General features: G+C 38.4%; 1 protein-coding gene across 40 annotated transcripts in view; it reads right to left on the reverse strand.

The window, feature by feature from the left end:
* PMCA (plasma membrane calcium-transporting ATPase 3) overlaps positions 1-22,500 on the reverse strand; it is a 476,515-nt gene that overhangs the window by 242,488 nt on the left and 211,527 nt on the right. The window contains exon 1 of one of the 40 annotated variants that reach the window (XR_010853406.1): positions 15,948-17,413. The exons of 38 other annotated variants lie outside the window; for them this stretch is intronic. The gene's annotated coding sequence lies outside the window, so the exon portion shown is untranslated. Of the gene's footprint in view, positions 1-15,947; positions 17,414-22,500 lie in introns of those variants that run through there. One more of the 40 variants, XR_010853413.1, reaches the window with a different exon arrangement.

A 22,500-nucleotide genomic window follows, 5' to 3' on the forward strand; every position in this document is an offset into this window, starting at 1 on the left:
AACTATCAAGACACATATTACGAACTCCTATGGTTCTTGTGGCAAAGAATAAGTAAGCTCATAATGACGAAGCCGATTTGCTAAGCTCGGCCAAAGAACAAAAGCGACAAGGCAAATAAAACGGGAGAGAGAGAGAGAGAGAGAGAGAGAGAGAGAGAGAGAGAGAGAGAGAGAGAGAGAGAGAGAGAGAGAAAGGACTTAAAAGCCCTCTTTCAGAGAAGGCTCCTTTTCTTCTTTAAACGTCGTCCTAATTTTACCGTGAAGTGCGCATTGATAAAGCGTCCTCCGGCCTCTGCGCCTGGAGCATCCCCGACGGAGGGCTTCTTCTTGCTCGAGTTCTAAATGCCATTCACTTTCTGCTTGTACGCCCTGTTTTCCAGTCCTTTTCGTTACTTCCCATTATTTTCCGTCCCTTGTCATCTGTTTTCTGTCCCTTGTCTACAGTTTGTCGTTTTCCGTTCCTTGTCTACAGTTTGCCGTTTTCTGTTCCTTGTCCCTTGTCTACAGTTTGCCGTTTTCCGTTCCTCGTCCCTTGTCTACAGTTTGCCGTTTTCCGTTCCTTGTCCCTTATCTACAGTTTGTCGTTTTCCGTTCCTTGTCCCTTGTCTATCTACAGTTTGTCGTTTTCCGTTCCTTGTCCCTTGTCTACAGTTTGCCGTTCCTCGTCCCGTGTCTACAGTTTGTCGTTTTCCGTTCCTTGTCCCTTGTCTACAATTTGCCATTTTCCATTCCTTGTCCCCTGTCCACGGTTATCTGTTTTTCGTCCCCTCCCAACAGTTTGCCGTTTTCCGTTCCTTGTCCCTTGCCTACAGTTTGCAGTTTCCCATTCCTTGTCCCCTGTCCACGGTTATCTATTTTCCGTCCCCTCCCAACAGCTTGCCGTTTTCTGTTCCATGTCCAGTGTTTACTAAATGAAACAAAATGTAAACCCCTAAAGTTCAGGATATCGTGTCAGAGTGGGAGTCGCAAATTCGAGGGTTAATTCGTTTGATCAACCTTCACGCCATTCACTTTCAAAATGTAGAATTCTCCGTTTTATTCGGTGTTTCCTGAATCATTAAACAGACTCTTTAGTAGACGGGAATCTACCATTATTTCAGGGGGTGAAATCCACTGGCACAATGCTCTTTTCCGAGGACGGGCCAATCAATTTCGGCAGCTTTGGCCGTCTGTCCTTAAAAAAAAAAAAAAAGATAAATAAGCAAAAAGAAGATATACAAAGCATAAAATGGGCCCATAATGCTGCAGCTCCGTCCAATTTCTTGTCAAAAACACCCATGGATGATGTATAGCACATTTGGGGCCGAGGCCCCCACCAGGCACCGGGCCCAAGGAAGCAATTCAGCGCTGTAATGAAATGTCAAGAAATGATATCGAGTGAGATGGGTGGTGTGAAATGTGACAGTTTAAAATATTATATTGAGAATGTTAAGGGGTCGAAGCTAGAGAATATATAAAAAAAATGTTCTTCAAAAACTTCAATTTTGATGGAAAATTTCAATTTGTATTTTTATAGAAAATGAGATGCTTGATATCCAACACAAAGGACATCATGGAATTAAGAGAAGAAACGATGGTCTGACTATTACCCAACCAAATTTTTTTACGGTTATCTTTCTTACTGTTTTACAATAATAATCAACGCTGATTTTCCAATCAAGTGTTTGAAATTCATTCCTATTTGCCAATATACACGACCTGTCACATTCACTTTTCAAACTGTTTTGTTATGGAAATCTATTACTCTTCTCCTCATTTTTCGATTGCTATAGATGTTCGGGGTTTTACCCACCACAAATGTACGCAACTGTGATTTATGTAAGTTTAACCTTTGTGAATGATGACGACAATAATCTTAAAGTATCCTCAAAGGTATTCAAGATTCACAGAAAGGAAGCACCCCAAGAATTTTGATGAATCACTCATGACACGAACAGGGGAACTACTGATCGCTCATTGTGTGTAGAGATGATGATGACAGTGATGATGATGACACTGAAAAAGTAATAACACTGAATATGGAACAAGCATGAAAGACTATCAACTTGCCAAGAGGCTTTCTGCAGAACCTAATATCCTTAAGAAAAATAAACCTGAAAAGCAGTTTACAACGGAACTGGAAAAAAGGCCGAATCAATATTTATGCCGTGGCAGTATGAAAAGAAGACTATGCAAATTTTTCATTAGGAATCCACAAACTAGTCAATTTTCACGTCTGAAAGACTGAACCATAAGGCTTTTCCGCAATTCTTGACTCCTTCAATAGATTAACCGACTTATTGATTTGGGGTTCTCTGGCGAGCCTGATTTGTACAGGAGTATCTGCTACCGCTTAAGATGAAAAGTTCATTGACACAATGTTCTTGCAGGGTCTGGGGGCTTGTTTTAGAAAGCCTTTTCAAGACTGAACACTCTGCACACAATGAAATATCGATTATTAGTGCCGTCCTTGCACACAGTACGAAGAAAAATGCCAAGCGACACCCCATCAGAGGAAAAGTTAAAATACACTCCAGAACAACGAGCAAAGGCGAATATTGCAATGACGTAAACTACAGTGAACTTTGAAATAAATGCCAAACACGACGAATTTTCTCAAATATAGACGACTTCTAAATATCACAAATGTTCTAAAGAGATAAACAGGCGAAAAACTGAAGAATCTGGTTACTGAGTTCAACGGCCATCCTGCAGGTCTAGAGGAAACTGAGAACAGAAATCCTGCTGATGTGAATGGTACATTGATTCCCTACTACAAACTGGTGACAGAACTACCAAGGTCACTGACGCCGTGAATCCCTTATTCATGACTTGTAACAAGAGGAATAGGTGATGAAGACTTTCTTACCTAACGCATCAGGACCTTCGCTCCGTTGTAAGTATACCTCTGCACCGTACAATACCAAAATATTGCATTATAAATTACCTGCTATTGACTGGGAGCCTCAAATGGGGAAGTTAAGTATACCTTAGTTTAACCGGACCACTGAGCCGATTAACAGCTCTCCTAGGGCGGGCCCGAAGGATTGGATTCATTTTACGAGCTAAGAACCAATTGGTTACCTAGCAAAGGGACCTACAGCTTATTGTGGAATCCGAACCACATTATATATAACGAGAAACGAATTTCTATCACCAGAAATAAATTTCACTAACTCTTCATTGCCCGGTCGGAGAATCGAAAGCGGGCCCAGCAGAGTGCTAGCCGAGAACGATACCAACCCGTCCAATGAGGCACTGAGTAATTATGAGACAAGGGCTTGGACCTACAACTTCGAGATATTTAGCGAATTCCAGTGACAAAACACACTGCCTTCAAGATTCCACCATGACCAACAACACAGCCTAAGATATCTGAGAGTCTAAGATATCTGAGAGTCAACTGTATCTATATCAATCAGAAAATTCTGATCACTTATGAATGCATAAAAAATAGACGCAATTAAGAAGGTTAGAGTACGCAGTCAACAACAACCTGAATGAGTTATCTACTCATTTCAGTCCATAAACGAAGATAAAATCCTCAAAAATAAAACACCCAAAGCGAGCACCGTTTAGATTTCTTGCTTATACGGACATCCAACCTATTTTGACATGCCATACACCTTCGGCACTCAAGATACCCAGTGGCGCTGTTTCTTGAAAGATATACACACGTGCTACATAAAAGATGTAAACCGGTGCCTTATGTTATTATGAGGGGTATGACCCTGAATACAAAGGACTGACTGATTGATTATAGCTGCTAAAACTGGCGCCACAACGCGTAGGTTACTGACGCCGTAATAAATTGAAAAAGGAAACTATAAATAACATTAAAAGTAGTTTCATATGACAAATATCCAAACAAAAACACACACACACACATATGTGTGTGTGTGTGTGTGAGTGTGATTGTGTGTGTGGGTGCATTTATGTTTAGATACTTGTCATATGAAACTACTTTTGAAAGTTATTTATTTTTTTTAGTTTCCTTTTTTAATGTACTGTATAATCATATCTACTGTATTCACATACACGATCTATACATACGCATATTGCATATGTGTACAATTTAATATTTATTGAAGTGGCCCGCCTACCTAACGAAGATGCACAACTGCCCCATATTAGATTCCTCATCGAGAATTGTGGCGAGGATAAATATCCTTCCTGCCGCATAGTCCTCAGGGCGGGAACCTGTGTCTCAAATTCCCAAGATTGGGACATTCGATCAGCTAATGTCTCACGATCAAGGAAACAATACAAGAGACTTCATAGCATCATGTTTACACTACCATCCATTTTAACTCACGAGTTTTATAATAAAAATTATGTATTTTTGATGGTCCTCCAATTCCTACACACCGAAAATATTCATTCCAAAATTCTGAAAGTTTCAACGAAATCCCCTTAAGTAATAATAAAGCGATGTAGCATTCGTGACAGATAATACCAAAACTAGCTGAATTAATATAAAAAAAAGATAAATTTTTAAGTACTATATCTAGCTCTGGGTCCAAAATAGGTGAAAATAAAAAAAAAAAGGCGGGCCTAGCAATGAAGAAAGCGATAAGCCTACTTCTTAAAAAGATGACATGACGTAAAGATGATGATCAACTTTTCACCGGCCTGACTTTCTAATCTCCAGCTACTATGAAAATTATATGAAACGCCTTTTTAAGGCTAAACCACCTGAAATGTCAGACCACGTTTTCAAGGCCACAGTACGAAGTGCACGAAGAGATTTATGAAACTTCGGCAATACGACAAAACCTCCGTAAGGAACTGCAAAATGGGATGTATGCCGTATGTCCACAATGCATTTCACATATATGTAAATGTGCATTTGATTGATTTATTGTTATCAATAATTTAATAAGCCGCATTTTGTTTTGTACTATCCCTTCTCTGTTCTCTTGGGGATTATTCTGTAGAAGTTTGGTGGTTAACGTAATGACCTTGCAATTAGTTCCAGAAGAATGCACTACGCATGATATAGAGCAAAACTTGAAAATGTTACTCTCAACTAAACAATTTGACAAAATATGCTTCCAGGATTTAGGCTGAATTCCACTTTGATATGTTATTATCGCTGTTGTTCATAACACATAATTATTCTTACACGAAAAAGACAAATGATCATTTTCTTCGCCAGAATAAAGGGAGGAGCGAAAAATGAAAACTAAAGCAAAAGCAGAAATGAATCACTTTCTTCTCGGCATAATCCCTGGTCGGGGTAGCTGTTCTGAATGGGCCACTTCCCGTCGTTTATAAACTATCTCATCGGCTCATTTCTATCTATATTTTGGCAGATGTCTTAAGGACGGATGCTCTTCCTAACATCATTCCTCCCGGCCTTGGATAAAATAATCAATTCCTACTCCAAAAGCAGAAATCCAAACATATATTTCACAAAAAAAAAAAAAAAGTGAAATAAGCGCCGAAGTTTTCTGTACAGCGTATAATGCTGCGTGAAACTCTCTGCCACGGCCCCTGAAACTCTCAGCCGAGGCCCATCAAACTTTCAGCCGCCACCCGGTGGTGGCTTGTGTTGCTGGCACCTATAGTGGTGCCAGACGCACGATCATGGCTAACTTTAACCTTAAATAAAATCAAATCTACTAAGGCTAGAGGGCTGCAATTTGGTACGTTTAGTGACTGGAGGTTGGATGATCAACGTACCAATTTGCAGCCCTCTAGCCTCAGCAATTTTTAAGATCTGAGGGCGGACAGGAAAAGGTGAGGACGGACAGGCAGACAGCCATCTCAACAGTTTTCCTTTACAGAAAACTGAAAAATAGAAATCTCTAACGGCAAGATTAGATCCTCTGCCTCAGCATCGAAATGTTACCTCGACAGAACCTGCGACATCTTGAAATAACGGATGAATGATTCAGTAACGCCCCCAAGAAGGCCATTCCGCAACGTAATGAAAAAGCAAGAAACTACATCGGGTGAGAAGACAGAGGACGTGAAACGTGATCATTAAAAACGTTTGTTTCTATCGTTTCCATTACTTCTTCCAAATGAACGCCATATTCGTTGGAAACTTGAATTCCAAGTCAGTGGCCCCTATGGGCTTGCTCCATATGAATAGGGTTCATCTTCTGAATAATAATAATAATAATAATAATAATAATAATAATAATAATAATAATAATAATAATAATGACATTGGGCGTTCTCGAAACATTTTAAAACGTCAACTAAAACCTGTGACAATGCCGATGTAATAAAAATAAACCCGAGGTTTTTACTCCAAATATAAATTTCGAAAAGTAACCGACAGCCTGTCAAGAAAATATGACAAAACATCGGAGGCTCAACAAAGTAGATGAATTATAACTCGAAAATCTGTATCAACAAAATTCAGAGGGGGCCCGTTAATCTTGAGCTCACAATTTTGTAAAAGTATAATATATATATATATATATATATATATATATATATATATATATATATATATATACATATATATATATATATATATTATTATGCCACTAACTTTGTTGGTATAATCATCACGTGATTTAAAATCAAAATACAATATATATATATATATATATATATATATATATATATATATATATATATATATATATATATATATATACATATGTGTAAATATATGTATAACTATATACACACATTATATATATATATATGTGTGTATATGACACTTAAGCAGTCCATTCTCCACGAAAAATGAAATTTGTCCCAGGATTTCACAAGACACAATAATGCTGAATCCTTCCCAAAAGAAAATCAAGTGCTATATCAACTCGGGGGCTTCGTGACTGGACAACTGAGACTCCTGAAGTGTAATGAAGAAAAACTAAAAAAAAAAAAAAAACTCTATTAAACATCTTTTTGAAATGTTCCTGGTATGAATAAATTAAAACCAGTTAAAATTACTGTATTTTGCTACTTTTATGCATGCTTTATTTAGACGAGGAGAGAGAGAGAGAGAGAGAGAGAGAGAGAGAGAGAGAGAGAGAGAGAGAGAGAGAGAGAGAGAGAGAGAGAGAGAGAGAGAGAATTTTCAAATTGTATTTATAGAAAAAATCGACAAAAACGAATCTTCAGTACAGTGCTGTCATGTGAAAATTCTGTGCACAACTGATCTTTCTTAAGTACCCGGAAATTTTGAAAGCTTGGCCGCTGGGAACACACAGTATACATTAAGCAAATTAAAAACATCTGTGTATCAGAGTATACTTTTAAATGCATTTACTTATGTATTGTACTCACAGTAGGCTACTGAAACAGAAAACCACTTGAATCATACAAACGCTGAAACCACAAAGAATTAAAATTATACATCTGTGTATCAGTGCAATCGAGAGAAGAGAAAAGCACAATTATAAAAAAAAACACCTAGGGCAAAGACGACATTTGTTTTCAAATAAGCGAAAACAACAACACAGGTCAAGAAGTAACGACAGCCATTAACAGACGTGACAGCCGATGGTTAAGTGACGGGGGCGAATGTAAATAAAAGTCTATCACTAGTAATTTATCTCCCACATTCTTATACTCCTGGAAAACTTGACATTTTTCAAAACCACAATTCCATGCACGACGAAATCTGTCTAGTACAGACGAGTGAGAAGCGTGATACGTTTCTTTCGGACCGTCAATTCGTAAAACCTCAGATAACTTTAAAAATTCTTTTCCCACTTCGCCGATTTGATGTTCACTCATGGTATTCAGTCATGGTTCCACAAGGCTGTCTCTCGCGGATGACAGAGCTAATATCTTTCACCCCAGTTCGAAGAAGATTTAGTATCCATTAAAAGACTAAAAACACAATACAGTGACAATGCACCAACAGATATAAGGGCCCTCAGTAAGACAATTTAGTAAGAACAGAGTAGTACAAATGGCACAATATATGCGAAACTTGACGGGTAGTATTTTCGAAAGAGGGTTATGAGAGCAAATACAATGTGCTAAAGCTCCCTTCAGAGTAAATACCATTACCATTTCCAAAGCTGCGCAAACAAATGTAAGGTCAGTTCACATATTAAGTAAAATAAAAGCCTAAAACTTAAAATGCACAAAGCGTCCCAGTGCTATCATTGTACGCACACAATGCGCCCGCGCGCCCTCCAACGGAAAGCTGTTTAACATGGAAGAGACGCCATGTCGAACAATTGCAGTCATTTCGATTGGTGAGCGAAGAGTAAAAGAGTAAAGATGAGTTGGGAAGTGATCATTGGGACAGCACTCAGCAGGAAAAGCGTGTGTGTGTATGTGTGTGTATTATATATATATATATATATATATATATATATATATATATATATATATATATATATATATATATATATATATATATATATATATATGTCTATATATATACTGTATATATAAATATATAGATATATATATGTATACATACATGTATATATAAATATATATATATATATATATATACATATCTATATATATAACATATATACATTATGTAATACATATATACATGTATGTATATATATATACATATATATTATATATATATATGGTGACAAAAAAATAATCGATAACTTTGCCATATCTCCCGAGGAAAAACTGCATTATTCATAACCATTAAATAAATTAACATTCCTAAAATATCAGTCGGCCTGAAAGTCCCTGAACTCGTGATATTCGCCTAAATATCTTCAGCATAAAGATTCGGAATTCTCTTCCTTGCTCTGTTTTGTTGCATATTTTTCAAGTCATAAGATGAAACTCTATAAGCTTCAGTCGTATTTTTTTTTTTTTTTTTTTACTTTTTTTACGTAGGCTAAATGACAGTATTCGATTGCTGGCCCTACTGGCTCTTGTACCTTAGAAAAAATCAATATCACGAACATATATATCTTCTGAGCAGCGTATATTTTTTCATATATAAATAGACTATGAATCCTTTTTCATGTTTTTCACAAAATAATTTGACAGAGCAGCATGTACTTCCTATATAATCAATATCTGCTAATGAATATTTTTCTTTGGTATATACGACTAATTAGCCTATGCAGTACAGTCACTAATCCCTCCAAGGTTGCTACACGTAAATGACAATTGAGCCTTTCAGGCAAATGGCTTCCTTCCTAAGCCTTGCGAGAGCTTCGTGATTATCTTTCCGTAAAAGAAAAACCGTCCAAAAATTGTCAGTAAGTTTATCATTTTCGTCGAAGACTTATGAGATCTTTCTTGCCCTCGTTGATTACTCGCCTTTCACTCTTTACTCAATTTTTCTGCCGCCCCTTCTTTTCTAATCTTTCTATACTAACACGATGTTACTCATCTGAGGGTTGTAGAAAACGCCCAACATACTCGCAATTTATTCAGTCCTCTTTCATTTCTCTGAGAGAGAGAGAGAGAGAGAGAGAGAGAGAGAGAGAGAGAGAGAGAGAGAGCATTCTTCGCGAATGAATCAGTAAGTCACATGAATCACCGCCTCAAAATATTCTTCTCATTTTTTTCAAATCTCCCAAGGCACAGGGCCACCGACTGAACGACGCCCCCGAGCGCTTTCACGTAAAATCCGCCCGAACTTAACGAATACCGACTGATTTGATGTGAAATCTGGCGTGTGAATATCGACGGATTTCAGCGCACTCACTGCTGACGAGAGGTCGTTTGTCATTATCAACCGGCTGTACATTGCCAATGTTATCGACCAAGGTTATCGAGAGATTTTTAACAACAACTCATTAGGGGAGGTTATCATTATCTTCATACCAGACGGGTATAAGTGCGAGAGATAGAGTTCTGGGGAATAAATTGCGAAGAGTCTCTACATACATTTATCTAGCGTCAATGTTCGTGGAGAAGAAGCCTTGCCCGTTGATGTATGGTGTAAAGAGAGCGACAGCGCCGGAGAGAGAGAGAGAGAGAGAGAGAGAGAGAGAGAGAGAGAGAGAGAGAGAAGATCAATCTTAGGCATAAATGAATCCACCTTAAGACATGAAATTCAGAGACCAAAACACAAGGTCGAATGGTTTATCCAAGATAAGAATATCCGACGAACATATCCCAAGGATAACATCTGGAAAAAAATCTATAAAACAAGAATAGATAGCAAGTTGCCGGCTGTGGTGGCGGCTGAATAGCAGATGGGGTTAGAAGTAGGTCAAGCTGAGGAGGAGGAGGAGGAGGAGGAGGACGGAGGAGGACGGTGGAGCGGGCAGAGGACGATGGAGGATGGTGGTGATGGTGGAGGAAGGAGGGAGGAGGAAGGAGGAGGAGGAGGAGGAGTGAGGACGGAGTAGGCCAAAGATGACGAGGAGTGAAGGAAAGAGAAGAGGGGCTGCAGTGATGAATATTACAATTGTAGGTGTGAGGAGGAGGAGGAGGAGGAGGAGGAGGAGGAGGAGGAGGAGGAGGAGGAGGAGGAGGAGGGGGGGCTGTAGTTGTGACCAATGTATTCTTTAGGAAGTAGAGGGGGAAGGTGAAAAGCCGCTAATTCAAAAGGATGGGAGGAAGGGGTCTTCATCATAATAATAATAATGAAAAAAAAAACAGATCGTAAGGTCATCTTAAAATAAAGGGACTCATTTAAATATTCCTCCAACGCAACGAGATCGAAACCGAGGAGGGCCGGAACATCTTCAATCTGGAGAGAGAGAGAGAGAGAGAGAGAGAGAGAGAGAGAGAGAGAGAGAGAGAGAGAGAGAGAGAGAGAGAGAGAGCCTAAGTGACAGAACCGCTTACTCTTAATGGACACAGACGATTCCCGGAAAATGAGAAAACAAAAATGTTCCCAATTTATGAGGCGAGGAAGATGGAGAATAGAAAAATCCCGAGTTTACAATCTATACAAAGCCCCCCTTACTGATGAAAGCTAGACCATTGCCAAGTGGGGCGCGCACGCACACACACACATATATACACACACATATACACACACAGAGAGATCAGCAGCATCTATTGTAATATCCACAGGAAAAGGATTGAGAGAGAGAGAGAGAGAGAGAGAGAGAGAGAGAGAGAGAGAGAGAGAGAGAGAGAACACACACACACAGATCAACAGCATCCATTGTAATATCCATAGGAAAAGGATTGAGGTGACCCCAGGAAGGATTTGGAGCGAGTCCAAGATGAGTAAGACCCAGGTTACTAATGAGAGGAGAAGGCTTCGGATTCACTTTTGTCCTGAAGAGTAAAAGGAGAGAGAGAGAGAGAGAGAGAGAGAGAGAGAGAGAGAGAGAGAGAGAGAGAGAGAGAGAGAGAAGCAACAGCATTCCATACAAGGACGGTTCGACTTCACGCACAATGACAATTACAGGTGTTAAGCAGATGAAATCAAGGAGTTGCTTGAACACCACAATTACTTCCATACCAGTTTCCTGCACAGCAGAGTTACTTGTCTTAACAACGCAATGTTCATTACTCTACTGCTTACCACACTTTCTTTGCACAGCGTGCTTAATTTTCTTGCACAGCACACTTACTTTCTTAATGGAAAGTTTACTTTATTGCACAGCCCGCCTACTTCCTTGCAAAGCACTCTTTCTTAATGGAGCGTTGTCTTGATTGCATAGCACGCTTGCTTTTTTTGCACAGTAAATTTACTTTCTTAATTGAAAGTTTACTTAATTACATAGCACATTTACTTAATTGCACACCACACTTTCGTCCTTTATGACACACTTTCTGCACCCTGCATTGACTCTCTTCCCTAAAACATTAACTTTCTTGCAAAGCAGCCTTTCATACAACAATTTTTCTTACATAGCAAACTTGCTACCTTGCCTAGCCTACTTATTTTACAGCACAGCAAACGTTTATTGACTAGCACTTTGAAATAAAACCTACTCTTTCTTGCGCAGAACTTACCGCTCACCGCACAAACTTTCTCAGAATGAAATCTAATCCGGGGACTGACGCGAATCTTCCAAGACAGATCTCAGAAATATTATAATATCGGTGCGGCTTTGAACTCGGCCGTTTTACGTAGAAGATGGTCTCGCACCCTCGACATTCAATAATTCGATATCAGTGCAAAACAGCTCTTCCACTTACGCACACAAATAAAAATACACATACAGACATGCGAACTCACTACATAAAGTGTACACACACACACACACACACCTATACACATATCGGAATATGCTTAGTCTGTCAACACTTTCTCGCTGTACCTGTAGACTCAGTAGATAAAGTTCACATCAACTATTCACGAAACTTCATTAATTAAGGGAATAAAATCAAATCACCGTCTTCCTTAATACTATAGAGTTGTATAATCTCTCTCTCTCTCTCTCTCTCTCTCTCTCTCTCTCTCTCTCTCTCTCTCTCTCACACACACACCACATCGATTTACCCAATAGTCGTGCAGCCCGAGAAATGCGGTTTTTTTTTTTTATCTTTTTTTGTGAGGAAGGGGATATGTGAAGTACTAATAGAGTTACAGAGCATTAGCGAGCGCTGGAAAGGTGAATAGACATAGGCTTTTGCGCGAGGAAAGTCAGAGAGCGACCTATTCTGGTCGATTTGTCGAGCTATCTTTTTTTTTTTTATAACACCTTTCCCCATAGAACGGCTTCTGACGAAAACCATTACTATGGATATTGCCAAATTCATACTCCATTTTTCGGGCCGTGAATGAATCACCTTAGAAGGTTACCATTATCGAAAAGGAGTAAATTTTCGTAGGGGACATAAAAAATATAAGTCGATAATGTTCGTGCTTACAACATGCGAGTCAAAGGGGCGACAGTATGATGACACAATAATTAACAACTGTTGGTGCTGCTATTACTTCTACTGCAAACATCAGATATCATGGATATTTTCACAACAAAAAAAAGATATCATTTATGATGATGGCCATTTGCAATAATGTTCCTGTATTATACCAGTGCAATTGATACATCATCAATATATATATATATATATATATATATATATATATATATATATATATATATATATATATATATATATATATATATACATACATGTATGTAAACATTATAAATACATACATACATACATACATACATACATACATACAAGCATTTTGTGCCTCACCAAGAACCCAATTCTCGCTAACACCAGACCACTAAGGCTGGTTACAATCTAAAGTAACGCTCACTTTCAATTTTCTCCACTTGAACTCAACGCCCCCTCCATTCCCCGACCGCCCCCACCTCCTTTTTATCCAGAGCTGGGACGGCAAGAACGCCAGCTATCCAATACACGAGAGAGAATAGTTTCTGCTTTCACGTCAATAAACCCAGGCAGAAAAGAGGTCATGAAATACACTAGTTTCGATCGGGGTACTGGGAATTCGAACTTCATCGCGAATTCTGTCTACACAAATCTAAATTGGCGATAATTCCAACTTTGGATTCTCTACGTCCCAAGATTTTTATCTACAGGATTCATATAGGAATCTAATTCGCCACAAATTCTGTCTATACAAACCTCAATTGACGGTAATTCCGACTTTGGACTCTCTAGTTCCAAAGATTTTCATCTTACGCATTTAATACGAATCTAATTTTCCACCAAAAGCTGTCTAAACACATCTAAACTGGCTATAATTCCAACTCTGGATTCTCTAATTCCCAAGATAATCGCTGTAGGAATCTTTATAAGAATCTAATTTCTCACGAATTCTGTCTACACAAATCTAAACTGGCTATTATTCCAACTCTGGATTCTTTAATTCCCAAGATTTTCAATTTAGGGATTTATATGCGAATCTAATTTCCCACGAATTCGACCCAAACAAACCATGTTCTAACAATCCTCCTACTCCCGATTCTAACTCCAAAGAGCTCGAGAATCTCATATGGAAAGGCTTCGAACCTATTATTCTAATTTCCAAGGCTTTCTAATTTGAGACTAATTCCTCAAATTCCATGCTCAGAAAGCTAAACCCCAAAGAATATCAATTTACGGACGCAGTTCTACAAGAATTCTAGCTTTGGAACCTAACTAAACGCAATCTAACCTTACAAGAATTATTCTTCTAATATGTTATCTACTTTCGCCATAAAATGTACCCAGGGAATCTAATTCGCTAATAATTTTATCAACCTTTATATACGTCCCCAAAATTCTAATTGGGAAATCTAATTCATATATTCTTAGCTTGGAGATAGATTTCCTCCCGATAACTTCTACATTAAGAACCTGGTTCCACAAAAGATCTAAATTTAGGAATCTAATTATTACAGAACATTAATCTGGGATTCTAGGTCAAACTTTAACCTACCATACGACTTAAATTTAGGCTGAAATTTAACTTACATCTCTAATTCCCACAGAATTCTAATTAGGGATAAAAGTTGCCCGAGAGAAGCTAAATTTTTCAAACCGTACTTCGGACCTTAATTCCAAACATTATGTCGGAGTCTAATTCGCCAGGAAAGCAAAAGAAGAAGAAGCTATTTTCCAAATACGCTAAACTAAACAGAATGCCATAATATGGTTTGTACCTCGAGACCGACTGACACAATTCCCTTTGGGTTTCTGCTCCAACATAAAAATTCAAGTAATGTGGCGATTAGAAGCCATTTACATGCCAGTATAAATATAAGCGCTTTGCATATGAGCGTACACACAAACACACACACACACACATATATATATATATATATATATATATATATATATATATATATATATATATATATATATATATATATATATATATATATATATATATACTATATAAATATACACACAAATACTTACACAAACACACACATTATTATATATAAATATAAATATATATATATATACAGATGAGAGAGAGAGAGAGAGAGAGAGAGAGAGAGAGAGAGGTGAATTCAATTAAAACCGGTCCAAGTCCACTTGTCTGAAGAAGGCACTTCGGGGAGCCCATGAAATTTGCCTAATTATCTCTACCGTTTCATAATTTACAATAATTATATATAACTCGATTTACCTTTAAAAAATTACTCAATGAACGGACAACCCTGAGATGTCATCTTTCACGAAAAAAACATCGTACCAACATTTCAAGGATTATGATTACCCTGACAGTAAAAGCGAAACAGCTACGATTTTAAGCCGAGAGGAGCCACGAGTCAGTTTGTTCAGTCAAGATGGACGGCTAGCTTTAGCTGGTTTATCAAAAGTCAAGGGAAAATTGGACAATTTCGCTTCGATGCAGCGAAAGAGATCTAAAGTATTTCCACTGAAAATCACGCGTGAATTGTCATCAGATATTTCAAAGAGTGATTCCCGTTTAAGTGGCCCTCTTCAGATGCAATCACTCCCATCAACATAGCCTCGCCGATTCCATAAAACTATTGAGGACATGAAAAATGAATTTTCCAAAACTAAAACACTACAAAATGTAATTTAGATACAAATCGCCCTTATTTTATCTTCACTTATCCTACAAATAAGCTGGGAAAGCTTTTATCTTCACTTATCCCACAAATAAGCTAGGAAAGCTATCTCATAAAACTCAATTAATAAAATATGGCCAAAGAAACAGCAAGCTGTGTTATGTATTCTGTATTTGAAAGGAGGGATGGGGGAAATGGCAGTACATGAGCCCATCAATATACTATAATGAAATTCTATCATGTTTTTTGAAACCCTGAATGAATTCCCATATTCCGAAAACATGGAATCGAAACAGAAAATATGGATTTTTATTTTATTGTTTTTTTTTTTGGCGACTTATGGTACGAATCCCCCCCCCCCTTCCAAATTTCCCCTCTTAAGGACGGAAGTTTCTCTAATGATTTTTCTAAAGGTCGAGGATAGCCTCTTAACCCACAAAAAGGACTATTACAGAGAGAGAGAGAGAGAGAGAGAGAGAGAGAGAGAGAGAGCAGGCGTCCCTCTGAAGTATCAATGATCACAGAAAACAATTACATCTGAACAGTGAAAATGGATGACTGTAATTAACCTACGAAAAAAAAAGATGCTAAAGACCTACAAAAAAAAAAAAAAAAAAATCGAACACGAGCCTTATTTACCAAGAGAGGCGGTGGGCGTGGCAAATACCTTGGCAGGCGTGATACAGCTGTATGGCTATACAGTAAGCCGTGTTGCCTTTTCCCCGAAAAAAAAAAAAAAAGCTTTCAGCGTCGACGACGGCGGCGGGGGCGGGCGAGCGAGTGTGATTCAGGAGGGCACACTCCCAACGGGGGCGCAGCACAGCCCACTGGCACTGACAAAAAAAACACCTCTGCAGGAGGACGCTGTGGAGAGAGAGAGAGACACACACACACGAGGGCGACGGCGGTGGCGGGGGCTGGAGAAGGCCAACAACACTAGGGCGCGGCCATGATTGCCTGCCCGCGCTATCAACAGCTGCTACAGGTCAAGCTCGTAAGGGGGCGCGCGAGGTCAATTTTTTCGAGGGGGGGGGGGGAAGGGAGGTCCACTTGTACCACCACTAGCAGCAGCAGCAGCAGCAGCAGTAATAGTAATAGTAGTAGTAGCAGTGATGGTTAACAATAGCAGTAGCAGCGACGATGTCACGCAACACAGACACACACACACACATACACACGCACACTTGGGATCGGTCTTATTGTTATTCCTCCTCCTCCTCTCCTGCTTCGTCTTCTTCTTCTTCTTCTTCCACCTCCTTGTGTCGTTCGGGTTTGTTAGTTCCTTCCTCCTTTCAACCCTCTTCTACTTCTCCTCTTCTTCTTCTTCCTCCTCCTCTTCTTCTTCTTCTTCTTCTTCTTTCTCCTCTTCTTCTTCTGATTCTTGTGTCTCCTGGTAGGGTCAAGAAGGCACCACCATCACAATCGTCCTTTTCCACGAATATATCTATATATCTTTTTTATTAATCTTTCTATCTCTATCTCTCTCTCTCTCTCTCTCACTCTCACTCTCTCTTCTCGGCCTCAATTTCCCCCTAACATCTAATTTTCCTTTCGAGAGGGCGAGAGAGGCCCAAAGGGAAGAGAGAGGTCGGTTTTCACAGGTTATATAGACGCAACACACATTCACACACACCACAGGTAGTATAAGTAGTGGCGGCAGCAGACAGCAGCAACAGCACGGGAGTTGAAATGCAGCAGCAGTAATGTTTAGCAGCGGCAAGCAGTTGATAACTTGAGTGGGGAGGGGGGGATAGTAGTAGTGGTAGTAGTAGTAGTAGTAGCAGCAGCAGCAGCAGTAGTAGTAGTAGTAGTAACAGTAGTAGTTTAAATGGTGGTGGTAGGAGTAGTATCAGTAGTGGTCAGCAGTATTAGTAGTAGTGGTAGCAATAGTAGGAGCAGCAGCGGCAGTAGTAGTAGTAGTAGTAGTAGTAGTAGTAGTAGTAGTAGTAGTAGTAGTAGTAGTGTGGGGGGCACCACCACAACACACGACAACGGCGACTAAGTCCTTCACGTTGAGGCGACGCGGCGGCGTCTGCTCTGCCAGCGCTGGCGATCAATAGCCGACCGGCCACGCTCTCTCTCACCGCCGTGTCGATCAATACTCCAACACACCGCGCCCCGCATGCCCCGTCCGCTGCCGACGCCCCGAGCATGTGCACACACACAAACGCTCCCCAGAGCATGTGCACTCATCATCATCATCATCATCATCATCATCCTCGTCCTCATCACCATCCTCCTCGTCCTCCTCCTCCTCATCATCATCATCATCATCATCGTGCCCCTGAAACATGTGCACACCCATCTTGACATGTGCACACACACACACACACACAAAACCTCTCTCTCTCTCTCTCTCTCTCTCTCTATAACTCGATATTCCAAATCAGCACTTTACAAAATGTGGGTTAAGCCAATCTCTCTCTCTCTCTCTCTCTCTCTCTCTCTCTCTCTCTCTCTCTCTCTCTCTCTCTCTCGCTTACGCACTCACGCGCACACCGAAGAGGAAAAAAAAATAACTTCACTTTAGCACTGAACACAAAAAAAAACAGGATCCTACAAATTAAAACAAACACGAAATCTACCGCTAAAGACACCATTCGAGAAAGTAAAAAAAAAAAAACTAAAAAACTAAAAAAAAAAATAAATAAATAAATAAATAAATAGGCGAAAAATTTATGGGTTCCCTTCGATCTCGTTTCCTTCGGAGCCAAATCTAATAGCAGTTCAAGTGCAAGGGGGCGAGCATGCGCGCCTTCCTCCTCCTCCTCCTCCTCCTCCTCCTGCCCCTGCTGCTGCTATCTTCCCGAAAAGCCGTTATCGCTAAGGTCATCATCAAGCTTCGAGGTTTTAAAATGTCACAAAAAGAAGCTCTCTCTCTCTCTCTCTCTCTCTCTCTCTCTCTCTCTCTCTCTCTCTCTCTCTCTCTCTCTCTCTCTCAATGATGGATAGGTAGACAGGGAGGTCAAAAGTCATCAAGCTCACCCAATTAGCAAAAATAAAGAAAAACAGGACCAATCTCTCTCTCTCTCTCTCTCTCTCTCTCTCTCTCTCTCTCTCTCTCTCTCTCTCTCTCTCTCTCTCTCTCTCTCTCTCTCTCACACACACACACACATACACAATTGTAGACGGACAGATGGTGATGGATGCAAAGTAAAAATCAAATACACTCAAACGGCAAAAATGAAATTAAATCTCTCTCTCTCTCTCTCTCTCTCTCTCTCTCTCTCTCTCTCTCTCTCTCTCTCTCTCTCTCTCCAACAGAAATGACAAAACGACTGACGGATGGACGAATGAACAGGTAGGTCAACGCCATCAAGAACACCCAAATGGCATAATAAAAATAAGAGAAAAAAAATAAGAAAAATCTTTGACCGATTTCGTATATGATTGGCTCATATTGGGTTAGGGTTACACGGTGATTAAAGGTCATATGCCGAAGACAACGCACTCAAACACAATGAAGCATATTCAAAAACATGTACCCGTTTAAACAATGTCATGCTCTCAAGTATGAACCCCAAAGTCCTTTTTGTATATTCATAAATACTAGGGAATATGGCTCTTCATCAACTGCGGATACATAAATACACACGTATGTGTGTGTGTATATACTCGTATGCAATTGTATATGTACATGTGTATTCATACATAAACATATGTGTATTTATACGTACACATACACATATACATATATATGTATGTACGTATGAACATACGTATATTTAAATAAACATCGAAACACTTCATGGAAATCTTACGACTTTCACATTTTTCAGGCAAAAAGAAAAATAAATAAATAAATACACCATGGGGCATTAAGAACAAAAGCATGTGAGTCATGCAAAAAAGAAAGGATAATATTAACTAGTAAGCCAGCCTTAACAAGACTTAACCACACAAGATAATTAGAGAAAAAAAAATCTATAAATCATCATATAAATATCTGTCTGAACGAAACTCCACCTGAAGGAAGAGGAAACATGGACGGTTGAGCCATCGGCAAAAGCACGAAGTTGAAAAGGCAGACTAAAGAGGATCTCTGATAAAGGGGTGGAGAGAAAAAGCGTAAGGTGGGAGGGAGAAAGAAAGAGATGAGGGAAGATTCAGAGAGAGAGAGAGAGAGAGAGAGAGAGAGAGAGAGAGAGAGAGAGAAATATTCAGGGAGAGAGAGAGAGAGAGAGAGAGGAGAGAGAGAGAGAGAGAGAGAGAGAGAGAGAAGGGGAGAGAGAAAGATTCAGGAGAGAGAGAGAGAAAGATTCAGAGAGAGAGAGAGAGAGAGAGAGAGAGAGAGAGAGAGAGAGAGAGAGAGATTCAGGGAGAGAGAGAGAGAGGAGAGAGAAAGAGAGAGGAGAGAGAGAGAGAGGAAGATTCAGGAGAGAGAGAGAGAGAGAGAGAGAGAGAGAGAGAGAGAGAGAGAGAGAGACGGGAGGAGCAGAAAGCAACCCGTCAAACTGGACGGATCTAAAGCGATTAGACAGAGAGCAAGAAATGAGTCGAAGCGAATGCTTGGTCCTCTTCTGTCTGTCTCAACACGGCGGCCACAAAAATCGCCATGCGATTCCCACCTGAACATTTTGTCCGAATCGGACCAATGACGTTCTCTATTTCGCTCGTGCGCATTTTGTTCGGTTTTCTGCGTCTTCATATACACGGGTGTTCCATTCAGTGGGGAAATTCTTTCACGAATAATTATTAGCCTCCCGCTTGTTACATGTTATTTCGCCATTTACATTAATAATAATAATAATAATAATAATAATAATAATAATAATAATAATAATAATAATTATTATTATTATTATTTATTATTTCGCTATTTAGATAAATAATAATAATAATTACTTCGCCATTAAGATGGATAAAAAAATAAAAAATAATAATAATAATAATAATAATAATAATAATAATAATAATAATGGACGTGCCGTAGCTAATAGGGGGAAAGCATAATACTCGCATTCGTAAGATCCCTGGTTTTGTCCAGACATCCCGCCCCAAAATATTAATAAAGCAAAGAATGGGTACAAGAATCACCTAGAGTCGGGAACTGGGGGGAAGGCCATCAACCTCGTGCCTAAAGAACTGCTGAGAACAGAAGGCTCTACGTTTCCGGCCCCACCCTTTCTACATTTCAGTAGCGAGTGCAAGGAGCACAGTGCTACTTCCTAAGAATATATATATATATATATATATATATATATATATATATATATATATATATATATATATATATATTTTTTTTTTTTTTTTTTTTTTTTTTTTTTTTGAGCGAGGGCGTCTGCAAAATCTCTGACGGCTTATTCCAATACTGTGTATCATTCCTTCGTCAATGGCTTGGAAATAAAGACGAAACCGGTCAGGACCTATACACCCCGTCTCTTATTTTTTTACCTGTGGTAATGTGCAATAAATGAATCACGTACAAAAGTGTTTATAATCATCAATGGATACCACGCCTTAATTCCGATCTTTCTGTGTTCTTTTCCACATCTAATATATATATATATATAATATATATATATATATATATATATATATATATATATATATATATATATATATATATATATATATATATATATATATATATATATATATATATTATATATATATACACATATATTATATATAAATACATATATGTATGTATATATATACAATTTTTTGAACAAAAATCTATAAAGCAAATTTAAACACGCCGTGTGATTTCATTCATTTCTGAAGTAAGTTTTAAAATGTTAAGACGAGGATTAAAACTTGTTCCATTAACAAAAACTCCAGCGCTGCGCTGGGCTCCTCTAATGTTCGCCTAAAAGTGAAAGCGCTTTCTGACAGCGTTTCTTTCCGCTATGAGACCTCCCGAACCCAAGCCGTCTAAAGCACGTATAAAAAGAACGGCGAGCTACCGAGACTTGCAACAAACCGTAGCAGTTCGGTGCAGTCGGCAATGGGTTATGGGCGCTGAAGGCTAGTAGTATGTTTGTCAAGGTTTCCACTCCACATGTCATGAGCGCCATGCCTTATTTATAATATAATATATATATATATATATATATATATATATATATATATATATATATATATATATATATATATATATATAATTTAAATATACTGTATATATATATATATATATATATATATATATATAAATATATATATATATATATATGTATATATATATATATATAATTCGAATCTATGTCTTTTGGAGTTATATATGTGTTTATAATATATATAATTCGAATCTATGTCTTTGTATGTATATTTATACGTATATGTATATTTATATATGTACATATATTTATATATATATATATATATATATATATATATATATATATATATATATATATATATGTATGTATGTATGTATATATTTAAATATATACATAATACATTTACACACATATATATTTATAAATACATTGCAGATACGTACATTTACATATATATACATGCACACACACACACACACACACACACCAGTGGGCGTAACAACAAGCAAAAGAACCTCATACCTGAGGCCGCACGAAAATGGGCATAAGACACGCAATAAAACAACACTGCATAACATGAGGTCGAGGTGTTCATCAGGTAACAGCAATTACAAGAAACGAACGAGTCACAAAGGAAACGTTTAAAAAACGCGAAATATGGAAAGGCATACAATGGGATGCTATGGCAAATGGATGTTTGCTCGCCCGAGATTGGCATTTCCATGAGTATTGCATGCGGGCAGGTACTGATGGACACGGGTTGCATTAACCTACGTGACTATTGACAAAGCTTCGTATCTACAGGATCAGTTTTGCCTTTGGAAGTGCGCTGCTTTAGCGATTTGTCGATGACAATTTATTTGCTAATTCTTGATTTCGTCTTTATTTGCATGAGGGTTGCACTCCGTTCAAGACTAATTTAGTTGATGTAGTTTTAGGATTATTCCGCTTGAATTGTTATTCATTTGAAGGAATAATAATAATAATAATAATAATAATAATAATAATAATAATAATAATAATATTATTATTATTATTATTATTATTATTATTATTATTAACTTCACTACATAGAAAGTCTCACTATCATTTTGGCTAAGGAATATGTGTGGTCACAGCTTGGATGAATAACCACCGTTGGCACATACTGTGTGCGTGTGCGCGCATGTGGGTGAAAGGGGGGGGGGCGC

This window comes from Macrobrachium rosenbergii, chromosome 6 (genome assembly GCF_040412425.1).
Source record: "Macrobrachium rosenbergii isolate ZJJX-2024 chromosome 6, ASM4041242v1, whole genome shotgun sequence".
In the NCBI taxonomy this organism is placed as follows: Eukaryota; Metazoa; Arthropoda; class Malacostraca; order Decapoda; family Palaemonidae; genus Macrobrachium; species Macrobrachium rosenbergii.